This window comes from Podarcis liolepis (assembly GCF_965112155.1).
Source record: "Podarcis liolepis genome assembly, chromosome: 6".
NCBI lineage: Eukaryota > Metazoa > Chordata > Lepidosauria > Squamata > Lacertidae > Podarcis > Podarcis liolepis.
In genome coordinates, this window is record NC_139559.1 from 12,677,165 (window position 1) to 12,699,945 (window position 22,781).

Genomic DNA, 22,781 nt, shown 5'->3' on the forward strand with positions numbered 1-22,781 from the left:
AGAGAGATTTGAGTTTTGATTCTGCTCCAATTCCTGAGTGCATGCATAATTTAAAAACAATATATTTTCAATTATATTGAACTTCCAAAACAAGAGAATTTTTATGGATGTTAAATGTAACCAGGTAATCATTAAAATCTTGCTTGTGTCACCATTTCCTGCAGTTCAAAGGCAATCTTAAAATTTCCTTAGTAGTAAATGAGACCTCTGGGGAGAAATGGTTGGAAAAATATTTAATCAGAGTTGTGTGTGTGGTCCCCCCCCCTTCATTCTAGAAGGTAAGGAGGAGGACAAGGCAACAAAATAGCCTTCAATTTCCCTACTTGTTTTAGAATGAAAGCCAGTCCCGGTATCCTACTGAGAGGGAAATTATTCCAAGCTGGCAGATCGGCAGAGTAAATCCCCATTTCCACGAAAATGTATTGACGTTCTGAACTTGCTAATACGCTGTAATATGCAGTTAAAATTGACGGCATGACCAAAAGGGTTTGGAGGCAGCTTTGTCTAAATGTTCCAATATATAGCTTGATGTGACCTCATTATTATATAAATTAATTCTGACCTTTGTGGCATGTTTGGAAACGTGCCAGAAATAACGAGGCTGACAGCCTAGTAAATCATATTTCAGTGACGCCTTGCTGAAAAATCAAAAGACACCATCTCCATCTTCCTCGATGAGTAGTCGAGTGTGTGCTGCCGCGTTTTAGCCATTCAGATGACATGTCTGTAAAAAAAATGTATCAGCTGACAATCAAAGATGCTGAGGCATGTCAAGCCTCACAGTTTTCCTGCAAGCATAATTGATTTCTCATTATGCTCTCCTGGATGCAAGAATGGAGTTGTTCCTCAAGGCTGGCCGTCCAGAACTAGCAATGGAAGAAAAAATTAGGCTGCAATCCTCTGGGTCCCAGGAGGTCAATTCAGAAGCCACGTGTTGCTCTGGATCTCCCTCCCAGACGTCAAGCAGGTGGATCTCAGGATCTCAGGGAGGAACATCTGATGTCACATGCCCTCTCCCTGCTGTCTTTCTTGGCTACTTATATGTCCAGGGACATATAAACATCACTAAGACCCAAAGGGCAAATTGGGTGTATGTCAGGGGCTGAAGGGACTTGGATGTAAAGGAAAAGGCCTTCTCGGCCACCTGACAACACCCTCTACAAACCAGGGAAAGTTTTAGACCAGCTCAAAAGCTGTTGCAAATATCTCCCTTGTACAGTGATTTTTTTTTTCCTGAGGACACTCAAGGGCACCTTCCCCGCCTCCCCAAATGTTAAAAGTACTTACAGTGGTACTGCAGGTTACAGATGCTTCAAGTTACAGATCCTTCAGGTTACAGACTCTGCTAACCCAGAAATAGTACCTCAGGTTAAGAACTTTACCTCAGGATGAGAACAGAAATTGTGCTCCGGCGGCCCGGTGGCAGCAGGAGACCCCTTTAGCTAAAGTGGTACCTCAGGTTAAGAATGGACCTCCAGAATGAATTAAGTTCTTAACCCGAAGTACCACTGTATTTTACTTCCTCTGTTTATAGCGGAAGGAAAAGAGCAGGTGGGGGGGGAGGAAAAAGTCAGAGGAGCACAAGATCATTCCTCTACCCTCACTTCCACTTTGCTGGTACGAGCCTGGCAAGGCACTGAAAGTGGCTCTTTTACCACCTTTGGTTTTCCCTGAGCCAGCCAAAGTATGCCGTCATTCCACTGGGCTACTGCAGGAGGATGTGTAGCAGGGCTGGCCAGCCCATGAGGCAAGGTGAGGCGACTGTCTCAGGTGGCAATATCCACAGGAGGAACAGATCCGGCCTCCATTACCCACTGCCGCCACTGCCACGATGGCAGTGAAGGCTGTGGTGTGCTCCTTGGAGGTCAGATCTGCTGTCTCCTTTGCAGTCTCCCCCTCCCACATCCAGAGTGGCCTCTTGGAGAATAGGAGGCACTGTTGGTCTTCTCCCACCTCTGGGGAGGAAATGGTGGGGGTTGCCCTCTGGGGTCTCCTGGGCTCCTGTTGAACAAGGTTGACTTGATTCCCCCCTTGTCCTTCTTTTCAGACGGGGGGGGGGAGGCATTTTGTGGTTTGGCCTCAGGTGCCAAAATGTCTTGGGCTGGCCTTGATGGATGGGATATAAGAACATATAGCAGATAAACACACACTCACACCCAATGACTAGGGTTGCACATTCAATGAAGGTTGCCATTTCAGAGTTCAGTAGTTAGGGGTATTTAAGGTCTGGTATTAGTAAGCTAAATGCAGGGGAAGCTGTCAGAGCTCACCAATGAAATCTGATCTCTCCCCACCGCACACATACTTTTATAAAGCATCTTGTTTTTGATGCTGTCATTTTAATTTCCCACAGGGCCCTGGAAAATTAAACTGTGGACAATTAAAAGCACTGACTCAGGCTCCTGCCTCCAGGTAAGCTTATCAAGACCTCCTGAAGTACATCACTAGAGGGGACTTTACCAAAGATCACATCAAACCTGGACAGAACCCTGGAGACATCTAAGTAAGAACTGAAGACCCATATATGTGGCAAATATGCAAGGTTTCATTGCAAATTAAGTAAGTACATTCTGGAAAAATCAGTCGCAAGGGTACTTTAAGAAAAATGAGACACTGGTAGTTCACCTTAAGCATGGAGGGGAGGAGACACGTTGAGAGCTGAGAACACTTATTTTGCTATGAAGCATATCATTTTAGTGTATTTTTGGTCTCTGTGGAAGCCGCCCAGAGTGGCTGGGGAAACCCAGCCAGATGAGCGGGGTACAAATAATAAATTATTCTTATTCTTATTCTTATTCTTATTCTTATTCTTATTCTTATTCTTATTCTTATTCTTATTCTTCTCCCCCCCTTTAAAGCTAGAATGAAGTTAGGCTTGCACTGTGGCCTCCATCTCAATCGCATCAGTCTACATCAGACAGTGACCCATAAGTACTTTTCAGCTCAAATATGTGACTCCTACTGCTATGATGAATGGCCATCCCCAATTCGTGATCAATATGTGTGCCGTGTTGCAAATTGGAATAGGAGGGTCATTTAGTTCAGTTCACCTTTTAATGCAAATCTTCCCCAATTGCATTTACTGAACCAAATATGCATACCAAAACAGAGATATCTTTCCAATTCTTCTGAATATTGTGATTTAATTGTGCAGCCACCAAAAAATGTGTATTTAGGAGACTGTGTGCATTAAAATGCATGTTAGGGAAAATTAAACTGTGTTGTATTGGAGGGATGGGGGAGAGATACCTAGAATACACGGAATTACACGGAATGTGCGCTAAAATACTGGGGGATAGTCATAAGGGCTTTAAACTGATGTGGAAAATGTGGCTAATTGAATGTAAGATTAGCAGAATGAGGAACTGCGAGAAGCTGAAAATGACAGACTTGTCCATGCATTGCCAATAAGGGATCCTTAGGAAGTATTTACTCTTCTAATATGAAGGCTGTTAAACTCCACTCATGCAAGTAATCACAGTGGCGCTTCCTTCCTTGGCTTGAGGGACGGCTGCATCTTTTGAAGATAGTCCAGGCTCCTGCGTTATCTGCATGATTGTCCCAAGAGCTCTGGGAGTGTTCCTGCTCCCTCTTGTCATGCAGATGAACAGGGATGAACAAAAGCATCTTTCCCAGCCCACTGCTGTGCACTGCTGTCTGATGCGCTTATCAGTCAGGGAGGAAATCAAATGCATTCGAGTCAATGCAAACACGCAGAGGCATTGTGCAACTTGTTAGCACAGAAGCCCCTATTACTGAGGCTGGGAGGGGGAGGGGGGAATACATGGAATACATAAGGTGATATGACTGTCAGCAAACTGGAGAAGATTAAAGATAAGTGTTTGCTGTCAAAATATATTAAACCATCTTGGGTTCCTATTAATCTGGTTTTTCATACATGGGAGGAATTAGATCACAGAGTCAACCAAAGGAGGAAACCTGATCAACAAAATTAATTTTGCTGTGTAAATAGCTCGAGGACAAACCTCAATAAACCTCACTTGGCAGGGTTTTATTTTGGGGGGTGTTTTTAATTTAGAAAGCAATAGATGGCTGAAAGAGGGCCTCTCATGTACAAGATTAATTTACTCTTGCTGAGGAGCATATGGACTTTTACAGCAGCCATGCATGAGCTATCCACTCTTTCATTTATTTTCTTTTCAGAGAAAATAATAATAAAAAGCCGCATCTGTTGGTTTTAAGATGCCATTCTTTCTTTTTCCTTTTTTCTTTTTCTAGGTTATCTCTTCAGCGAAAGAAGAAGGCAATAAAAGAACTGGGCGCAATCAGCTATGGATCAGGCCACTGGGCCATGTAGTTCAGCATCCTGTTTTCATGGTAGCCAACCAGATGCCTATGGGAATCCTGCACTCATCCTACTTGCGTTTCTCAGCAACTGGTATTCAGAATAATATTGCCCCTGACAGAACATTACCATCATGGCTAATAGTTATTGGTAGGGTTATCACTACATTTTGTGGGAATGAATTCCTTATGTACTGCTACCAGGTATCCTCTATGCACCCCTGAGCAAATTCCCATTGAAATACACAGAGCAGGGAAATGACCAATGGCAGGATCCAATGGAACATGGCCATTGAGCCAGGAATGGGTCACTGGTGGCCCTCAAGTAGCTGCTTTTTCTTACACCTGTCACATCCAATTACCGAGAGCCAGTGTGGTGTAGTGGTTAAGAGTGGTAGACTCATAATCTGGTGAACTGGATTTGCTTCCCCGCTCCTCCACTTGCAGCTGCTGGGTGACCTTGGGCTAGTCACACTTCTCTGAAGTCTCTCAGCCTCACTCACCTCACAGAGTGTTTGTTGTGGGGGAGGAAGGGAGATTGTTAGCTGCTTTGAGACTCCTTAGGGTAGTGATAAAGCGGGATATCAAATCCAAACTCGTTTTCTGATTATGTAGTCATGCAAACAACCAAATTTTGTTACATGGCAATGCAACAAAGTCACTGAATTCCACCCAGAATATTGGTAGTTCAGGATGGGGTGTGTGTGTGTGGAGAGAAGTTATTTGAACAGCCCATTGTTAAACATAGTGGAATTATATCCCACAAGATGTTGTGTTGGCCACTGACTTTGAAACTGGATTAAGCAGATTAATGGAGGGCAAAGAGTATCACCCATGATGGGTGTGTTCTTCCTGCATTGGTGTAGGGAGTGTGTCTCTGGGAATCACTGCTGGGAATCAGAAGTGGAGAGAGGGTGATGGCGTGCTGGTCCTGTCTGCAGGCTTCCCATAGGTGTCTGTTTGGCCATCATGAGAAACAGGATGTGTGGTAGATGGTCTTGATGCACCAGCCAGACTGTTCTTTATATTCTTAACAGGAGAGAGAAGATCAACAGGGAAGAGGGAAGGGATAAGCAGGGATGAATTTTATATATACTTGATACTGGTGCTTTTTTGGGGGGTGGGGGGAGACACAGAGGTACGCATACCTCTAAACATTTTGTGAATCTAAGTTTGGCCTCACTGAAGGGTAGTATTTCAGTGATCCGTTCCGGAGGCCCATCCGTAATGTGAAATGTCCGCAACTTGAAGCGCTATATCTGCGCAGGTGCACAGCACGATTTGGTACTTCTGTGCATGCGCGAAGTGCGATTTAGCACTTCTGCACATGTGCGAGCGGCAAAACCCAGAAGCAACCTGTTACTTCTGGGTTACCGCGGGACGTAACGCGAAAAGACGCAACATGAAGCGGATGCAACACAACGTATGACTGTACCCCTAAACATTTTTATTTGGGGGGGGGAAACACTGCTTAAAACCAAATTATGAGCAGACAAGCAAGGTGGATGAGCTATGGAGCAGAGGAAAGAAAAGTTTACAAGCCAGGGCTTACAAACAAAGTTTACATAAGGCAAAGAAATAGCCCAAAGCAGGGTCAACCCAGCATGTCTTTTTAAAGGTATCTTTGTGTGAAGAGTGCTGAGAAATATATTTGCTAACATGCTAATGACTTGAGTTTATCAAATATGCATCATGTAGCTTGCAAGGGGGTGAAGAAAAGCCTCTGGAGCTGAGCAGCTCCCAACTAACCTTTGGTTGCTGCTGTTATTGAGTAGCAGTATAAGGAAAATGGTTGGTTGCAGCTGAACTGATACTTGTGCCGAAGCTCTGTCTCTGTTGCCTCTGGAGAGCTGATTCTGGCTGGGAACATAACTTGGGGGAAAGGGTTAAATATTCAGCACCATGGCCCACAATATGAACTGCCTCCTTTGCCCCCAGGAAAGCTTCATTTGCTCATTAGAATATCTGGTTGTGGATCTTTCCCCCATTTCCAACTTGGCCCCGAGTCATAAGCATCAGCATCGACAGTACTTCAAATGATTCTGTGTCCCTCTGCAAAAAAAAAAAAAAAATATTTGAAATGGAAATTTTAACATGCAAACACCTGAGCACTTAAAAACAAACAATCGCCGGGCCAAGTACATAAACTGTCAAACAATACCATGAGTTCTTACTAGGTAAAAGAATACACAGCCAGAACCAAAACGTAAGTTCAACACATATGCCACGGCAGAACGAGCCATGCTTGGTGGTGGTGGATGAGATCCTGTCATTTTGGTAATGAAACTGAGAAAGCAAAATTTTGTTGCATCACATTTGTCATGCTAAAATTCAACTCTGGCCACTTTCTGATGTTGTGCAAGGCTTTCAGAAAGAGCCATGTTCCATATGCTGGCAGCCACCAGCAATAAGGTAAAAGATAAAAGTAAAGGACTCCTGGACAGTTAAGTTCAGTCAAAGGGGACTGTGGGGTAGCGTCGCTCATCTCGCTTTCAGGCCGAGGGAGCCAGTGTTTGTCCACAGGCAGCTTTCCAGGTCATGAGGCCAGCATGACTAAACCGCTTCTGGTGCAACAAACACCGTGATGGAAACCAGAGCGCACGGAAATGCCGTTTAGCTTCCCACCACAGTGGTACCTATTTATCTACTTGCACTGGCGTGCTTTTGAATTGCTAGGTTGGCAGGAGCTGGGACAGAGCAATGGGAGCTCACCCCATCTTGGGGAATCGAACCACCGACTTTCCAATCGGCAAGCCCAAGAGGCTCAGTGGTTTAGACCACAGCGCCACCCACGTCCCTACTAAGCTGTACCACTACCCACCCACAAAATAATCAAAATACCCTTAAAGGGACTAGAGCCCTCTTTTCCTTTGCATCTGGTCACATGGTTTCCAAAAGACAGTGACTGCATGTTTTGCACTCTCCCATGACTTTGCAATGCATGTATTGAATCTGACAACTTTCTGCCCACTTTGTCCCTGTGTTTTATTCTTCAGATTAAGTAGCTCAGTGGTTTAGACCACAGTGCCACCAGCACCCACTCGAGCAATAACATTGTTCTATACTGGAACTTGAGCCAACTGCCCAGACAGCCAAGGGAAATTCCCATAACAACTACCCGGCCTTGTACATTCTGTTTTCTTTTACTGCCCTAGGATGGCAACCCGGTACAAGGATCTGCAACATCTGCCCACCTGGTGGAAGGGGTAAGCATCCCTCCAGTATAGAAACGTAAGGAGCCATCCAGCAAGTCAAAGGATTGTAATGCCATCCCAGAGTCAAGAGCCAGTATCTGACCAGTAGTGGAGGATATCTCTTTAATCACCCATGCCCAAAAAGGTATTACTGAGTATCCCCACAACATGGGCAAAAAAGATCCTTTACTACCACACCCTCTCCAGCACGTGGAAGAGGAGGAGGTAGACTTTGGGATTCTAGACAATCTCTCTGGGGCCCAATGTCATCACAGTACAGCCTTAACTTCCTCTTCCTATATCCTAGCCAGGGCCGTCTTAAGCATATCTGGTGCCATGGTGCAAAGCTCCCTCTGGCACCCCCCCCCCCAATTTCCCAGAGGGTTTTTTAGGGAGGACGGCGCTGCCAGTGGAGCTGGAGGAGGCAGGCAGTGGCTGGAGGGCAGCTCCTCTGGCAGGGAAGAGGTGGAGGCTGGGGGAGGGCAGCGAGCTGATGCTGGGAGGCACCTTGTCCAGCTTCCACCTCTTCCCTCGCGCCCTCCAGAACCTGGTGCCCTGGCACCCCTGCTCCACTAGCCTCTATAGGTAAGACGCCCCTGATCGTAGCTGAAAAAGTCTGAAGCCAGGGCTGTACCTAGATTGTTCCCCAAACCTGATTTTCAGTTTAGATTGCTAAATCCTCCTCCCAAATCCTTTCAAACTTCCATATGAATGTCTAGTAGCAATTTATGTATCTTTGATCCTACCCCCTTCAAAAATTGTTAATGACTGAAGCCCAGCCCTTCACCTTCCTACAGGGTTGTTGCTCCACACAGTTTGTTGCTCTCTAGATGTTACTCAATTCCAACTCCCACCAGCCCCAACCAGCATGGCCAAGAGTCAGGGGTGGTGGGTGGTGGAGTCTAGCAATATCTGGAGGGTCGCAGGTTCCACACCCCTTGTCTGGTTCAAAGTGTTAATATGCCTCTGAAATAGATCTCCAAAATTTTGAGATCTCAGGGTGCAAAGGAGTACTTATTACTCAATAGATCTCTTAAGAAAAATTCTAGCACCATTCATAATCCTGAAAAGCTAGCAAAAACGCTGTTTTAGAATTAGGTATCTATCTAAAACAACTACTTGAGATCATTGCCCAGAGTGAGGAAGGTTTTTTTTATATAAAAAGCTCAGCTGTATAATTCAAGAAGCATTGCATAAAGCCCACTTACAAAGTGCTGAGACATTATGCAACAAATGTGAGTGTTAAAACATGTCATAAAGCAACTTGTCTCCCAAAGATAATGGATTTGGTTCCACTGAAGATAGTAATCTGTGAAAATAATTTTGCTTAATGTTCACTGAATTTGTGGGTTTTAAGTAAAAACATTTCCAGAAGGGACAAGAGATTTTTTTTCTTTTTTCTTTTTACCAGCTTTGAAAAATTCTAGCCGCTGAATCCACAGGAAACATTTTTCAGGGATGATGGGGATAGTGGGGATTCACCTAACTTGCTTCACACATTGGAAGCATTTGGGAGGAGCTGTAGGATTGCACTCATTTGACCCATTCCCCATGACAACATTCTTCCCCCTCAACAGTACACCCACCATGAATGGGTGGGTACACCCCAGCCAACCATGAATTTGGGGACAATGTGATGGGGCTCGGTATATACAAAAAGTAAAATGTCACCAAGCAGTTTGTGTGGCTTCCCATGCATGCTGCAACACAGAGAATGGCGGGCTGGCCCAGGTGAGCTGTTTAATGAAGTGTGTGTGGGGGGGTGGACTTTGCGCCTCCCCCTTCCACTAAATGTGCCTGCAATGAGCTTTAATAGGGGAGGCCCTTGACCCAGAAGTTTAGCAAGCTGCTGGGTGAAGCACTTACCTTGCACATGAAATGTGTCTTTCAAAGGAGGTGGAGGTTGGGGCAAGCTGTGAGTGGAGGGGCTTGGGATGACCCGTGAGGGGAGTGGTGAGCTGCGAGAGGATAGGCAAGGGGGTGGGCGAGGTGGAAAGGGAGGGGATCTTGGTATGGGAAAGAGCGATTGCCAAAGGGGTAGGTGGGTTGGAGAGCAGAGATGGGGCAGAGTCCCTAGTATGTACACACACACACACACACACACACACACGTATGTACACAAATGTTCTCCATTCAGGATCCCCTTTCCCTGAAAGAGTCTGAAGGTCATACGCCAGTACTTGTAAAGCCCCAGTAGGCAATATACAACAGGGGTTGCCACAGGGGTTCGGGCAGGATGGCATTGCTTGGCTTCCCAGCACCATTTTGTTCTCAGTTACTGAGAGGGAGATGCGGTGGGGAATCAGTGCAGGCACAGTGCCAATCCAACATTCCTGCCATTGCACTCACACATCACCAAGCTCCTCACTGCCTTTCCTTCTCAGTATCCAGCAGTGATGTGCAGCATTGGGGAAGCTGGTAAGCACTACCTGAGATCACCACTGGCCACATCTGCCAATATGATGCAGTACGTTTCCGAGCACAATTCAAAGTGTTGGTGCTGACCTTTAAAGCCCTAAACAGCCTCGGTCCAGTATATCTGAAGAAGCGTTTCCACCCCCATCGTTCTACCCAGACACTGAGGTCCAGGCAGAGGGCCTTCTCGGTAGTGGCACCCGCCCTGTGGAACACCCTCCCACCAGATGTCAAAGAGAACAACAACTACCAGACTTTTAGAAGACATCTGAAGGCAGCCCTGTTTAGGGAAGCTTTTAATGATTGATGCATTACTGTATTTTAATATTTTGTTGGAAGAAAAATATTTTGTGGGGAAGCCCAGCCAGATGGGCAGGGTATAAATTCTTCTTCTTCTTCTTCTTCTTCTTCTTCTTCTTCTTCTTCTTCTTCTTCTTCTGGTGTGGCTGGACTAAAGCATCCATCATCCATCCGAGCATTTGCCACACTGGCAGGGGTTGATGGGAGTTGTTGGACTACAACTTCATGGCCCCTTCACATGCTGGCTAAACTCACAGCAAGGGTGGCACGGCCATTGCACATCTTGGTAGGAAGGGAAAGCTTACCAGCACGCCCCCACAATCCCCACCTGTATCCTTTCAACACATGAGAGAGGTCATCTGACTTAACTTCAGAGAAGTCATCCCCTTTACATGCCAATAGAAATAAGGGACCTCCAACTTCCACACAAACACAAGCATCAAGCACCAGGGAGAGGTAGGTTCCCAATTCTGTAAATAAAGAGTACAACTAACATAGGAAATCTAGCAGAGAAAACCATTTATATCAAAGTTCTCATATACGCCCAGGGGATTGCATCGTGGAAAGTGTCGATTTAAAAGGCTTCCTGGGGAAGGAACATCTCCTTAAAATCGTTCTAGTTGTATTTACGATGCAAAAACTTGTTTGATGGCATAACACTGTAAATCTTAACCTGAGACTTGCAATTCAGTGAAACGTTGAACGAAAGGAATGTTTATATTCATATTCTTTATCCTTCTTTTATGCTCACAGTCTTAGTGCACCACACAAACAGACAGCATTCACACAGAATAGCATCACTCACATGAGTTCTGTTCAGGCATTAAGCCAAATGTGTGAGGGCAAAACAGTTTGTAGAGGGTGCATCTGTTTGCCCTGTCTGCTCCACCCCTGACCTTTCCAACAGAGTCAGGCAGTGTTATTTTTCTAGATAAAGAGGTGCCAGAACTCACCATAAACGCCCCCCCCCCCCCTGTTCTATTATAATGGCAGTGGTGCCCACCTGAGAGGTGCCGAAACTGAGTTCCGGCGACTTCTGGCTGAAAAAAAGCCCCGTAATCAGCCATAACTAAGGTGGCCTACACACGATTGGCCAGATTCAACTACCCCATTCCACTAGTGGAAGCTAGCACATGGATGCTTGCTGGCACAATGGAGCTTTCTCCTCCTTCCCCATATCTGTGGAAGGGAAAGAGAGGGGAGATGGTTCTTTCTGACAAGCAGAAATGCTTGCACTGAAGGAACCATCTCTTTAGTGCTATGTTAAATTCCACCCTGTAGAATTAAAGCACATTCCTGCTTCCCCCTGCCTAGAATCCTGAGAACTGCAATTTGTTAAGGGTTCAGACAGCTGTCACAAAGCTACAATTCCCAGCACCCACAACAAAGTACAGTTCCCAGGATTCAGGGAGATGCCATGCAACTGAATACCAGTCACAGGACATCACAAGCAGGAGAGTGCTGTGGAATTCATGTCCTGGGATATAAATGAAATGAATTAAAGGCTGGGGTGAAGTTTGTGAGGGCTTGGAGTTCAATATTTTTTTGCATTGTTAGTTAGAGAAACAACTTGGGTATTAGAGCTTTATGGAATGTCAGCCTGAGACACCCAGGAAAGATACATCAGATCAGTCGCTTCCATAAATCAGAGCTATGATCAAGGCAAGATCAGCCATTGATGTGGCTAAATGTAAGTTAGTTTCTTAGATCTCAACATTTCAGCAAATGTGGAGCAAAGAGATCATGAGTAAGTGAAGCCAATCAATTGCAAAATGGATCAGAGTCAAGGCTGAGTAGAATTGTTTTCCATTATGACTATTTAGATGCTTGAGTCGTCTCATTCCTGCCAACAATAAGTTATTCAGTTGAAATGGAAATAAGGTATCTGAATGGGGTATACATCTTGCAACTTTGTGAATGATGGAAAGATCTGAAGTTGGACACTTGACCCTTTTAAACTTGCTGGTAATGTTGGAATTCATTGTTACATTGTCATAAAAGCTTTCATTAGCACCGTGACTGCACTTACTATGAAAAACCTTGTTGTGCTTCATTTCCAGCTGTAACAAACACTAAATAAAATAAAATAAAGAACGAGTAATATTAATCCATCCTTTAGCGTGAGAGAACGGTGATCACAGCCTCAAAGAGCAGTATGGCAATTGTATTTACGTATTGCATGCTGTATTTGATATTATGGTTGAGGCCAATTGGTGTTCTGCTGGCACTATATATTCACAGCTAAGGGCTGGCCAGGAAGAGGGAGGAAAGAGAAAGAGATTTGGTGTTATGGCATAGACCAGGGGTGGGGAACCTGTGGCCATCCAGACGTTGTTGCTTGTCAACTTCATTGAGACCCAACCAACATGGCTAATGGTCAAGGATGATAGGAGTTGAAGTCCAACAACATTTGGAGGTCCACAGGTTCCCCAGCCCTTCTATAGAGATCAGCTGCTCTCTTCCTAGGGTAGACATGTGCCTTACTTTCCAGAGGAAGTGAGTTGTTTGAATGGCAACTCACTCTAGGTCTGGTTGAAGGATAAAGAAAAATAAATGGCTCAGGACCGCAATACCTCAAGGACCACCTCTTTCCATATAAACCTACCCAGACCCTCAGATCATCATCTGAGGCCCTCCTTCATGAGCCTCCTCATCGTGAGGTCTGGAGGGTGGTAATACGAAAACGGGGCCTTCTCTGCCCCATCTGTGGAATGCTCTCCCCAGGGAAGTTCGCCTGGTGCCTTCATTATACACCTTTAGGCACCAGGTAAACATTCCTTTTTAACTAGGCCTTTGGTTGATCTGATTTCCATCCTATGACCTTGTAAAATGTTTTTTTGGGGGGCGGCAGCTATTGGGTTGTTGTTTTTATGTATTCTGTGGTTTTATGTCTTGATTCTGTGAACCGCCCTGAGACCCCCAGGTAAATAAATAAAAATAAACAATAACCAGGGAGATTGGGGACCTTAAGATTGTCCAGCAACAGTTAGCACCTGGGCAGTAGAATGAGCTGGCACACAGGGCTGGTGTTATGATTTTGTGTTATGACAGAGACGAGGGGTGGGCAGGCACAGCATCTATGTGGGACTGTGAGTGCCTGGGCACCCGCAAAATTGCAGTTACACCAACTTGTCAGCCGCCTAGGCCACAGACCTTGGAAGGGCACACTTTTCAACAGATTGGTTTTAGTTATATCTTATACATTCCCGATAATATTTTACTTTTATTTCCTATCCCTAGCACAGTTTCTCAAAGCTCAAACACATAAAAACTTGCAATGTTGCGAAAGACATAGTTGATTTGGCAACTATAGCCACAGAACATGCCCTAGCGTCAGCCTTCGGCCTGAGGGAATTGTGGACAAAACTTGCAAAGGAAAAGACACGCAAAGTGAGATTTTGCTGTGAAACTTTTAAGAGACTTAAATTTTAAAATGGCGATTTGCGAGATTATTCAAAATGGTTTGGGTGCTTGCACCTTTCCTTCTGTATCTGAGAAAGATAATCAAAGATTGTATTACTTATTCTTGCAATTTAAAACAAATCTAGCAGTTTCAGGTGTGGGGCTGTTAATGTTTTCTACCAGAAACTTGTTTTTGAAAACTGAAGTTAGCATATATATTTTTTAATTTTGAGGAGGGGAGTGCAAGTATTTAGCCTTGCTTAGGGTGCAAAAATAGCCTGGTGTGGCTCTGCTGGCACACATTCTCCCTCATTACAGTGAGAGGCATCACATTTCTACTTAAATTATACTAATTATTTCTAAATTTGCATTTCTACGCTCACACATATAAGCACATGCAACTTTTGTATGCAAATTTGTGCTGTGTTTGCCACCCCCTCCATTCTGGGTGGTGAATAAGTAGTCACCTTATATCCAACTCCTCCCTCAGTTCTTGAGATTTACTGAAGCCCCAATCCAGATCCCATCATGCGTGGATATTCCATTGGAAGCTTCAAGGAGGTGGGTCTTTTCAGTAGGGATGCTCTCACTTGGAAGTTTGCTAGCAGCAAAGCAGAAAGAAAATTGCTCTTCCATCAAGCTTTTAAGAGTTGAATGATCCTATTTATGCTATTGATAGTTGCTTTAGTTTTATGATTTAAGTGGCATTAAAGCAGGGTTGGAGAATCTTAGGCCTGCCAGTTGCTGCTAGACTGTGGCTCTCTTCACCCCTTTTTTCGCCAGTTAATTTTTATTGAATTTCCTTTCTTTTAAAGCAAATTAACATCAAATTAAATACATAATTTAATGCATAATTTAAAAGTTGACTTCCCATCCTTCTTCCATGGTCTTCTATGCAGCATTTTACTTTTATCTATTCTATAATTCTATAATTCTTCCATTACTATTATATTTTATTTTCCATCCACTGCTCATTTTTTAATTCTGCACGTGATTCCATTTAACATCTAATATCTCTGAATGTCTAAATAGGGAGTTTATGAGGAATTAAAGAACCTTTTAATGAGGGTGAAAGAGGAGAGCACAAAATATGGTCTGAAGCTCAACATCAAAAAAACGAAGATCATGGCCACTGGGCCCATCACCTCCTGGCAAATGGAAGGGGAAGAAATGGAGGCAGTGAGAGATTTTACTTTCTTGGGCTCCATGATCACTGCAGATGGTGACAGCAGCCACAAAATTAAAAGACGCCTGCTTCTTGGGAGAAAAGCAATGACAAACCTAGACAGCATCTTAAAAAGCAGAGACATCACCTTGCCAACAAAGGTCCGTGTAGTTAAAGCTATGGTTTTCCCAGTAGTGATGTATGGAAGTGAGAGCTGGACCATAAAGAAGGCTGATCGCTGAAGAATTGATGCTTTTGAATTATGGTGTTGGAGGAGACTCTTGAGAATCCCATGGACTTCAAGAAGATCAAACCTCTCCATTCTTAAGGAAATCTCGGAAAGGCTTAAAAGTGCCAGGGCCCTCATATACAGGAATAATTCTCCTCCTGCGAACTTCAGTGTTTCATCTACTCCAGAAGGGTTTCCTTCTCCCTGTTCTTTTGAGTTTATGAACTGAAATTTCTCCCTCCATGATTAGGAACATTGGAAGCTCCTTTGTATCGAAACAGATCTGTGTTGTTTGCACTGACTCACAGCAAGTCTCCAGAATTTCAGGTAGGAGTTTCGCCCAGCTCTACCTGGAAGTCATGAGAATTGCACCCAGGACCTTCAGCTCTGCCACGAAGGGCAGAATTAGGGCAGTGCAAGCGGTGTGGTCACACTGGGCATGCAGCCAAGAAAGGTGCCTTCTCAAAGCCTGACAAGTGCTTGCCCAGTTTCATGAAGGAGGCATGAGGGCTCTGGCAGGCTCCTAGAGTCCTCCTCCTACTTCCCAAAGCAAAGCAAACACTTACTGAGATTTGGGAAGGAGGAAGGAGGGTTCTAGGACCCTGCCAGAGCCTCAAGCCTTGAGGGCTGGGAATATGGTATCAAAAAAGCCTTGCAGAGTGGCAATTAGCAAGGGCTGACCCTGGTACCACAGAGCTATGACCCTTCCCCTTATATTTTGAGTCCCTGCTATTAATTTTAAGGAACAGAGTTATAAATTGTACCATGGTTGTTCTTTCACAATACAGTGGCACTTTGGTTTATGAACTTAATCTGTTCCGGAAGTCCGTTCTTAAACCAAGGCGTGCTTTCCCGTAGCAGCGGGGGACTCAATTTACAAATGGAACACACTCAACAGGAAGCAGAACATTTTCTTATTCCAAGGCAAAGTTCACAAACCAAAACACCTACTTCCGGGTGTTTTGTTCTTCCGGGTGCAGCGGTCTTAATCCAAGTTGTTCATAAACTAAGCTGTTCTTAAACCAAGGTACCACTGTATTGTTTTCTTGATCGTGTCTGTGAACTGCTCTGAGTAAAAAAATATTTATAGAAAGTGATGTGTGTGTTTTTAATCAGCAGATCGCAGGCCTCCTTGTCACCTTTGACTGGAGACTGGATTTGGGGACTTAGGCATGCTAAGCATGTGAGCTTTTTCTCGATCTCTGACATCAGCACCGCAAAACCAAAGAAAACAACTCATCCTGCTATCTTGAGCCAGTTCTAAATTTCCCTTCCCAAACCCCTTTCAATAGAAAGCTCGCTGGCAAGTTAACAGTTTGATTTCATGAATCAATTGGATTCTACAAGTACTGAAGATTGCTTCATTCACGTATCATGCATGCTAGCTTGCACCAATTAAAATGGGATGAAATTGCATTCATCCGTAGGATCATTGCATGCTTTGGGATACATGTATATTCCAGTAGCACACTTCACCATCAGGCAAAGTGCTCTGACGAGGGAAGGTCTGTTCACGTGCCCTTTGGCATGTGGAGAAGCGTGTTGGGTTTGCTTTGCATATTTTGAAATATGCTGCATGATATAAACAACTTCCAGAACTTGGAGTGTGCACATGGTGCTGATTCTTTCTAGACTGTGACTGTGCATACATCTCCAAAAGAATGGTCAGCCTGATGTGGTTTGACAGCACCAGTCACCTGTCTGGACTAGGAGGGGACGGAATCTAGGTCATTTGTTCTCCCTTTCTGCCTCAACATGAATTTTCAAAGCTGGCAGTCATCTGTTTAGCACATGAAGGAACAGAGCTGCTGTAGATGGTTAGTTGCATTGTTTTATCTGAAGTTTTTATTTAGGGCATCACTTTATTGATACTATTACATCAATTATATGCTACATTTCCAAATTAGTTAGTGAATCAACACACACAAATACAAATACAACCCTTTGAAGCGGATGTTGTTGGACCTAAATTCCACCATCTGCAGTCAGCATAGCTGGTGGTCAGGGATGAAGAGAGTAAATTTTGGAAGAATGTTGTTGTTGTTTAGTCATTTAGTCATGTCCGACTCTTCGTGACCCTATGGACCAGAGCACGCCAGGCACTCCTGTCTTCCACTGCCTCCCGCAGTTTGGTCAGACTCATGTTTGTAGCTTCGAGAACACTGTCCAACCATCTTGTCCTCTGTCATCCTCTTCTCCTTGTGCCCTCCATCTTTCCCAACATCAGGGTCCTTTCGAGGGAGTCTTCTCTTCTCATGAGGTGGCCAAAGTATTGGAGCCTCAGCTTCACGATCTGTCTTTCCAGTGAGCACTCAGGGCTGATTTCCTACACATCTTTAAAACTAAGATGCTGGAACAACGAGACTTGCATTGTGAAATGGGCTGCTATTTTAAATGGTATAAATACCACTTAGGTATACAGTAAGCATATCCTTTGAGCAACACAAAGCATGTTTGTAAATGCTGCTAAGCCAGAGTACATAGCCACTACTTAAAAATGACAGATATATCAGCAAAACTCAGGATGATTCTGTGAAGAATTTGCACGGGGGTGTTGGGGGGAAGGAATAAAAGAGTTGTGCACGCGCTGAACATTATTTCCAATGAATAACTCTTCAAATGTTTGGTGCAATTCACATAGACTTAGGCATGAGTTCAAATGTACAGGATGCACAAAACACCCACCTGCTTGGAATTGCTGCCATCATTGGCTAGGAGGAAAAGTTTGCAAAAGGAGCAATTCACATTGTGTGGAATGAATTACCACCGAAAGCTAATTAGAGGGGGCAGCAGGAAATTACCATTGAAACAATTGTGTTGCATGGGGGGGGGGGGGAAACAACCACAATCCAGTGTCCTTTTGTTCTATTTGAGCACTATCGTCTCATGGCTGAAATGAAAGAATAAATAGCTGCAAAGGTGAATGTGATTTCATTGCATCTGAAATGGTGTAGTTTATAGTCATAAGAAGCCGGGAATGGGATGGAGGAGGATTTCATTCAGAGCATATTTTGAAGCTAACTGACCTAATTCACAGTTCCCAAACCTTGGAAATACAAAAGACTTTTTTTTAAAAAGGGAACAGTGTATAAAAATGCATACAATTTAAATATTATGTTGGTGGGTGTCTGGGTGGCTTTAAAAAGTGATCTGCAGAAAATAGGAGGGAATGGACTTACAATGGAATGCAGTGATTATATGAACTGCTTCTGTAGATATTTGTATATATATTTAGCTCACAATAATAAATACTGCACTAAAGAACCTGGGACTCTGAGCATTCTGCTAAAAGTGCCGCGAGGAATACGCGATAGCAGCGGTTCGAATCCCCACAACTAGGGGTGAGCTCCCGTTGCTCGGTCCCTGCTCCTGCCAACCAAGCAGTTCAAAAGCACATCAGAGTGCAAGTAAATAAATAGGTACCGCTCCAGCAGAAAGGTAAACGGCATTTCCGTGCACTGCTGTGGTTCGCCAGAAGCGGCTTAGTCATGCTGGCCACATGACCCAGAAGCTGTACGTTGGCTCCCTCAGCCATAAAGCCAGATGAGCGCCGCAATCCCAGAGTCGTCTGCAACTGGACCTAATGGTCAGGGGTCCTTTACCTTTACCTTTACATCTGACTATAGGTGGCTTCCAACACATAAAAACATAATAAGCCACTAAACATGTTTTTGTTAAAAAGACAACCTTCCCTATGCTCAGCTGCCTTCAGATGTCTTCTAAAAGTTGTATACAGTGGTACCTTGGGTTAAGAACTTAATTCATTCTAGAGGTCCGTTCTTAACCTGAAACTGTTCTTAACCTGAAGCAACACTTTAGCTAATGGGGCCTCCCGCTGCCACTGCGCCACCGCTGCATGATTTCTGTTCTCATCCTGAAGCAAAGTTCTTAACCCGAGGTAATATTTCTGGGTTAGCAGAGTCTGTAACCTGAAGCGTATGTAACCTGAAGTGTATGTAACTCGAGGTACCCCTGTAGTTACTTATCTCCTTGGCTCCGCATAACTCCATATCCTCTGATGAAAATAGGGACGTCCTACTGTACCCGCCAACATTTCTCTGATGCAAATAGTGACGTCCTAAGGGAAAGTGGGACATTCTGGGATCAAATCAGGAACCGGGATGGTCCCTGGAAAATAGGGACACTTGGAGGGTCTAACAACATCACTCTCCTCACCTGAAATTCCCAGCAACTGCCATTCGAGCTGGTGGTCATGATTCCTTCTTTTCCTTCCCTCTATAACTTTGGCCCCTGACAGATGATGTCACAGTGCCTGGGATGGAGTGAGGGTCCATGGAGAACGTAGCTTTCCAGTTTTGCAACCATCAGCGATCGTCAGACTCTGACTAACTCAAACCTTGAAACACTTAAAAGTACAAGGATATATTTGTCTGATCTTGTTTTGATTCTGTTGGGACTACTACAGAGAGAATAAAACATTCGGTAAGTTTTCTGATAGTCTCTTGCATTCTTTCTTTCCGTTTAAAGTGGCAAAAGCCCGTTCTTGAGTTCAGACATGCAGGTAACATCAGCAAAGTTACACTGGAATAAAATGAAGGCCCCAAAGCTAAGTGGCTGACAAAAAAGATCACACTCTGGCATCTCTCAGATCTTACTCGCAATGCGACAACGTCTGGGGCAGGCACATTCACTGAAACAGTTCAAAGCATATGGAAAGAATTAGTCCACCATGCCAGAGGTCCTTACTTCTTTAGAACTCAAGAGTCCAGAGCATTCCTCCTTAATAAATCAGTACAGGCTGTTGTGGCCATGTTGGTGCACAAACATTCAGAGAGAGACAAACCCACAGTTGCTACTTATTTATAAAAAATCATTTGTTCGCTGTCTCTTCCAACAGCATCAGATGTGCAGCACATGAAGTAAAACAAATGAAACAACTACAAAATAAAATATGAACCTAACCCTGTGAAGAAAATACAATAAGCAGAACTCCGCAAATAAACTACAGCCGCTTAAGATGAAGACTTATCAGGTAAGACTAGTTTTACCAACCTTTATAAATGTACAGTTTTACCATGGGAAATTACACAACTCAGTTCATTCCAGAGTTTCAGGACAGTTGATATAAACTTCCAGTAGCTTTATGTGCAACCAAATACACCCATACTCAATACAGGGAGCAGTAACTTGGTTGTTGCTGTTGCTGTTGTTAGGATATCATTATTTTATGATGCTAGGTGTAGAGAAGGTAGATCTGACTAGACTGAAATGGCCTCACAGGTCAAATGGGGAGGCCTAATTCGTCCATGAACTGGACGTGTTATGTCTTCAGCTGGCAGGAGGAAATCACACGATAAATTCCCAAGGAACTAAGAAGAGAACTAAGAGAGTTTCAATAAACCATGCAATATTCTCTTCTGGCAAGCTAGGTGTCTCACATCTTATATTTGTGTAGCTGGCTCTTCCTGCCTAAATACAGAACCTTACATTTTCCCTATTGAAATTCGTTTTTTAGTTGGGACCCAGGTCTCCAACCAGTTAAGGTCATTTTGAATCCTGGTTCTTTTTTATGTGGCATTAGCTACCTCTCCCAGTTTGGTGACATCTGCAAATTTGATGATCATCCCCTCAATTCTTTTGTCCAAGTCATTTATAAAGACGTTGAACAACAACAGGCCCAGGACAGAACCCTGTGTCACCCCACTTGTCACTTTTTTCCAGGATGAGGAGGAACCATTAATGAGTACTCTTTGGGTTCGGTCTGTCAACCAGCTACAAATCCACATAATAGTTATTTCATCCAGTCCACATTTTACCAGCTTCTCTGCAAGAATACTACGGGGGGACTTTGTCAAATGCCTTACTGAAATCAAGATACGCTATGTCCACAGCATCCTGATCTACCAAGTTTTAACTCTATCAAAAGGAGAATATATCAAAAAGAGATATAAAAGCAGGTAAAGAATGAAGAGTGGGAAGAATGCACACAATTTGGGTGGAATTATTTTCTTGGTTACTAATACTGAGGAGATTTCATTTTGTTTTTTTAAGAGCACCATTTCAGCCATGTGGAAACGAGACTCTGTAATGCTGCCAAGGTCAGCAAGATCAAATGAGATTTGCTTAATGAGCACTGATTAAATAATAATGATGATGACAAAAACCCCAAACCCTAAGGGGATTGATGTATTATGTCACCACTCCCTGGAGAAACTATCCTGAGCGAGCTGTTCTAGCTTGACTAAGACAAACCATGTTTCTTTGCCAGAAAAGATTTATTTGAAAAGTGTCAGCTACTGTACATGTATTAATACATAGGGCATAGGGATGAGTGAATATGTCTATTTCATGTTCTCTTGGTTTCACATTTTTTTCAGTCTTAAATTCAGCTCTCCACATGTCCACATCAGCTTCCCTTAAAAAAAAAAAATTCCTCATGGAAATTAATTATTAGTGGGTGCATCACACTGTTCACTCCGGTTATGCTTGTGGTCCACCAAGACCCCTAGATCCTTTCTCGCATGTACTGCTAGGAAGCCAGGTGTGTTTCCAAGGGCATAAGCTTTCAATTTTTGAGGCATTGCAGTCCTGCCAGAAAAGTCCACAATAGCTATATAAAACTGGCTGATCATGGAAGCTGTTTATCAGCTACAGATATTCCATCCCTGGTTCTTTCCAAATCTTCATTGTAGCACTTTCTGAATCCTGTACATTGAATTAGTCACTTTTAAGATGAAATATGCACCCATTTTCATATATTACCTGGCTGATGGACTTTATACCTTAACATACACAAAATGATTCCAAGCCAAAAAAAATAATGAGATATGGGCTGAGAGTTCCACACTTATCATTCACAATCTTCTTGCGCCTCTTTTATCTAGACATATATGGTATTTATTTGCAAAGGTTTTATGATGGGCTATAAAATAAGCGTATCCTCTAAATAATTTGGTAACCAGGAACAGCTTTGATTGAAATGGAAAAAAATTAATGTTCTGATAGCGCTTCCTTTATCACATTGCTCTTTATTACAAATTCTGAGTCAAACTGGAAAGAGAAAAACACCCTACACCAATATGAGGAAATATCATTGGAAAGTATTTTTGTAATTCAAGTCTTGCAGTAACGTTGCCACAATTCATTTTCTTAATTATCTTGAAAATCGTTTGCCCTGAGTGTTAACACATCTTTTTTTTTGCATGGTAATATATGTAAAAAGCCTTTGGGGTTTAATGAATTATGTAACATATGTTTTCTTTTCACCAGGACTGGAGATCAGGAGTGGAAGTCTCATAAATATGGGAAATTATTATTACGATTATTGTTAGAACTTGAGAAAAACCAGCTTGTCAGCGAAGTGTGTGTATGTGCATTTTCTGAAGTTCTTTAGAGTTGCAGGAGCTTGTTCGATATATGATATTGAAATATGACACTGATGTGTGTGTGCGTGTTTGTTTCAGCAACTTTCTTGTACTGAAATGGTGCAGTACAGTGAGAATATATCCTACGTGACTCAATTGAAATGATTAAATATGTATGAGAGCACTATGGTGCTCTTCAATGGTACAATCAGTGGATGTGGGTGGTGCTGTGGTCTAAACCACTTATCCTCTTGGTCTTGCCGATCAGAAGGTTGGCAGTTCGAATCTGCACAATGGAGTGAGATCCCATTGCTCTGTCCCAGCTCCTGCCAACCTAGCAATTTGAAAGCACACCAGTGCAAGTAAGTAAATAGGTATCGCTGCGGCGGGAAGGTAAACGGTATTTCCATGTGCTCTGGTTTCCATCACTGTGTTCTGTTGTGCCA

General features: G+C 43.6%; 1 long non-coding RNA gene across 1 annotated transcript; it reads left to right on the forward strand.

Annotated features, from left to right (window-relative positions):
* The first annotated feature begins 7,392 nt into the window (after positions 1-7,392).
* Positions 7,393-22,410, forward strand: LOC310708930. The gene is made up of 4 exons (XR_014527227.1): positions 7,393-7,511; positions 19,269-19,453; positions 19,869-20,003; positions 22,241-22,410. It is a non-coding gene; the product is annotated as an uncharacterized lncRNA (long non-coding RNA).
* Positions 22,411-22,781: the final 371 nt, after the last annotated feature.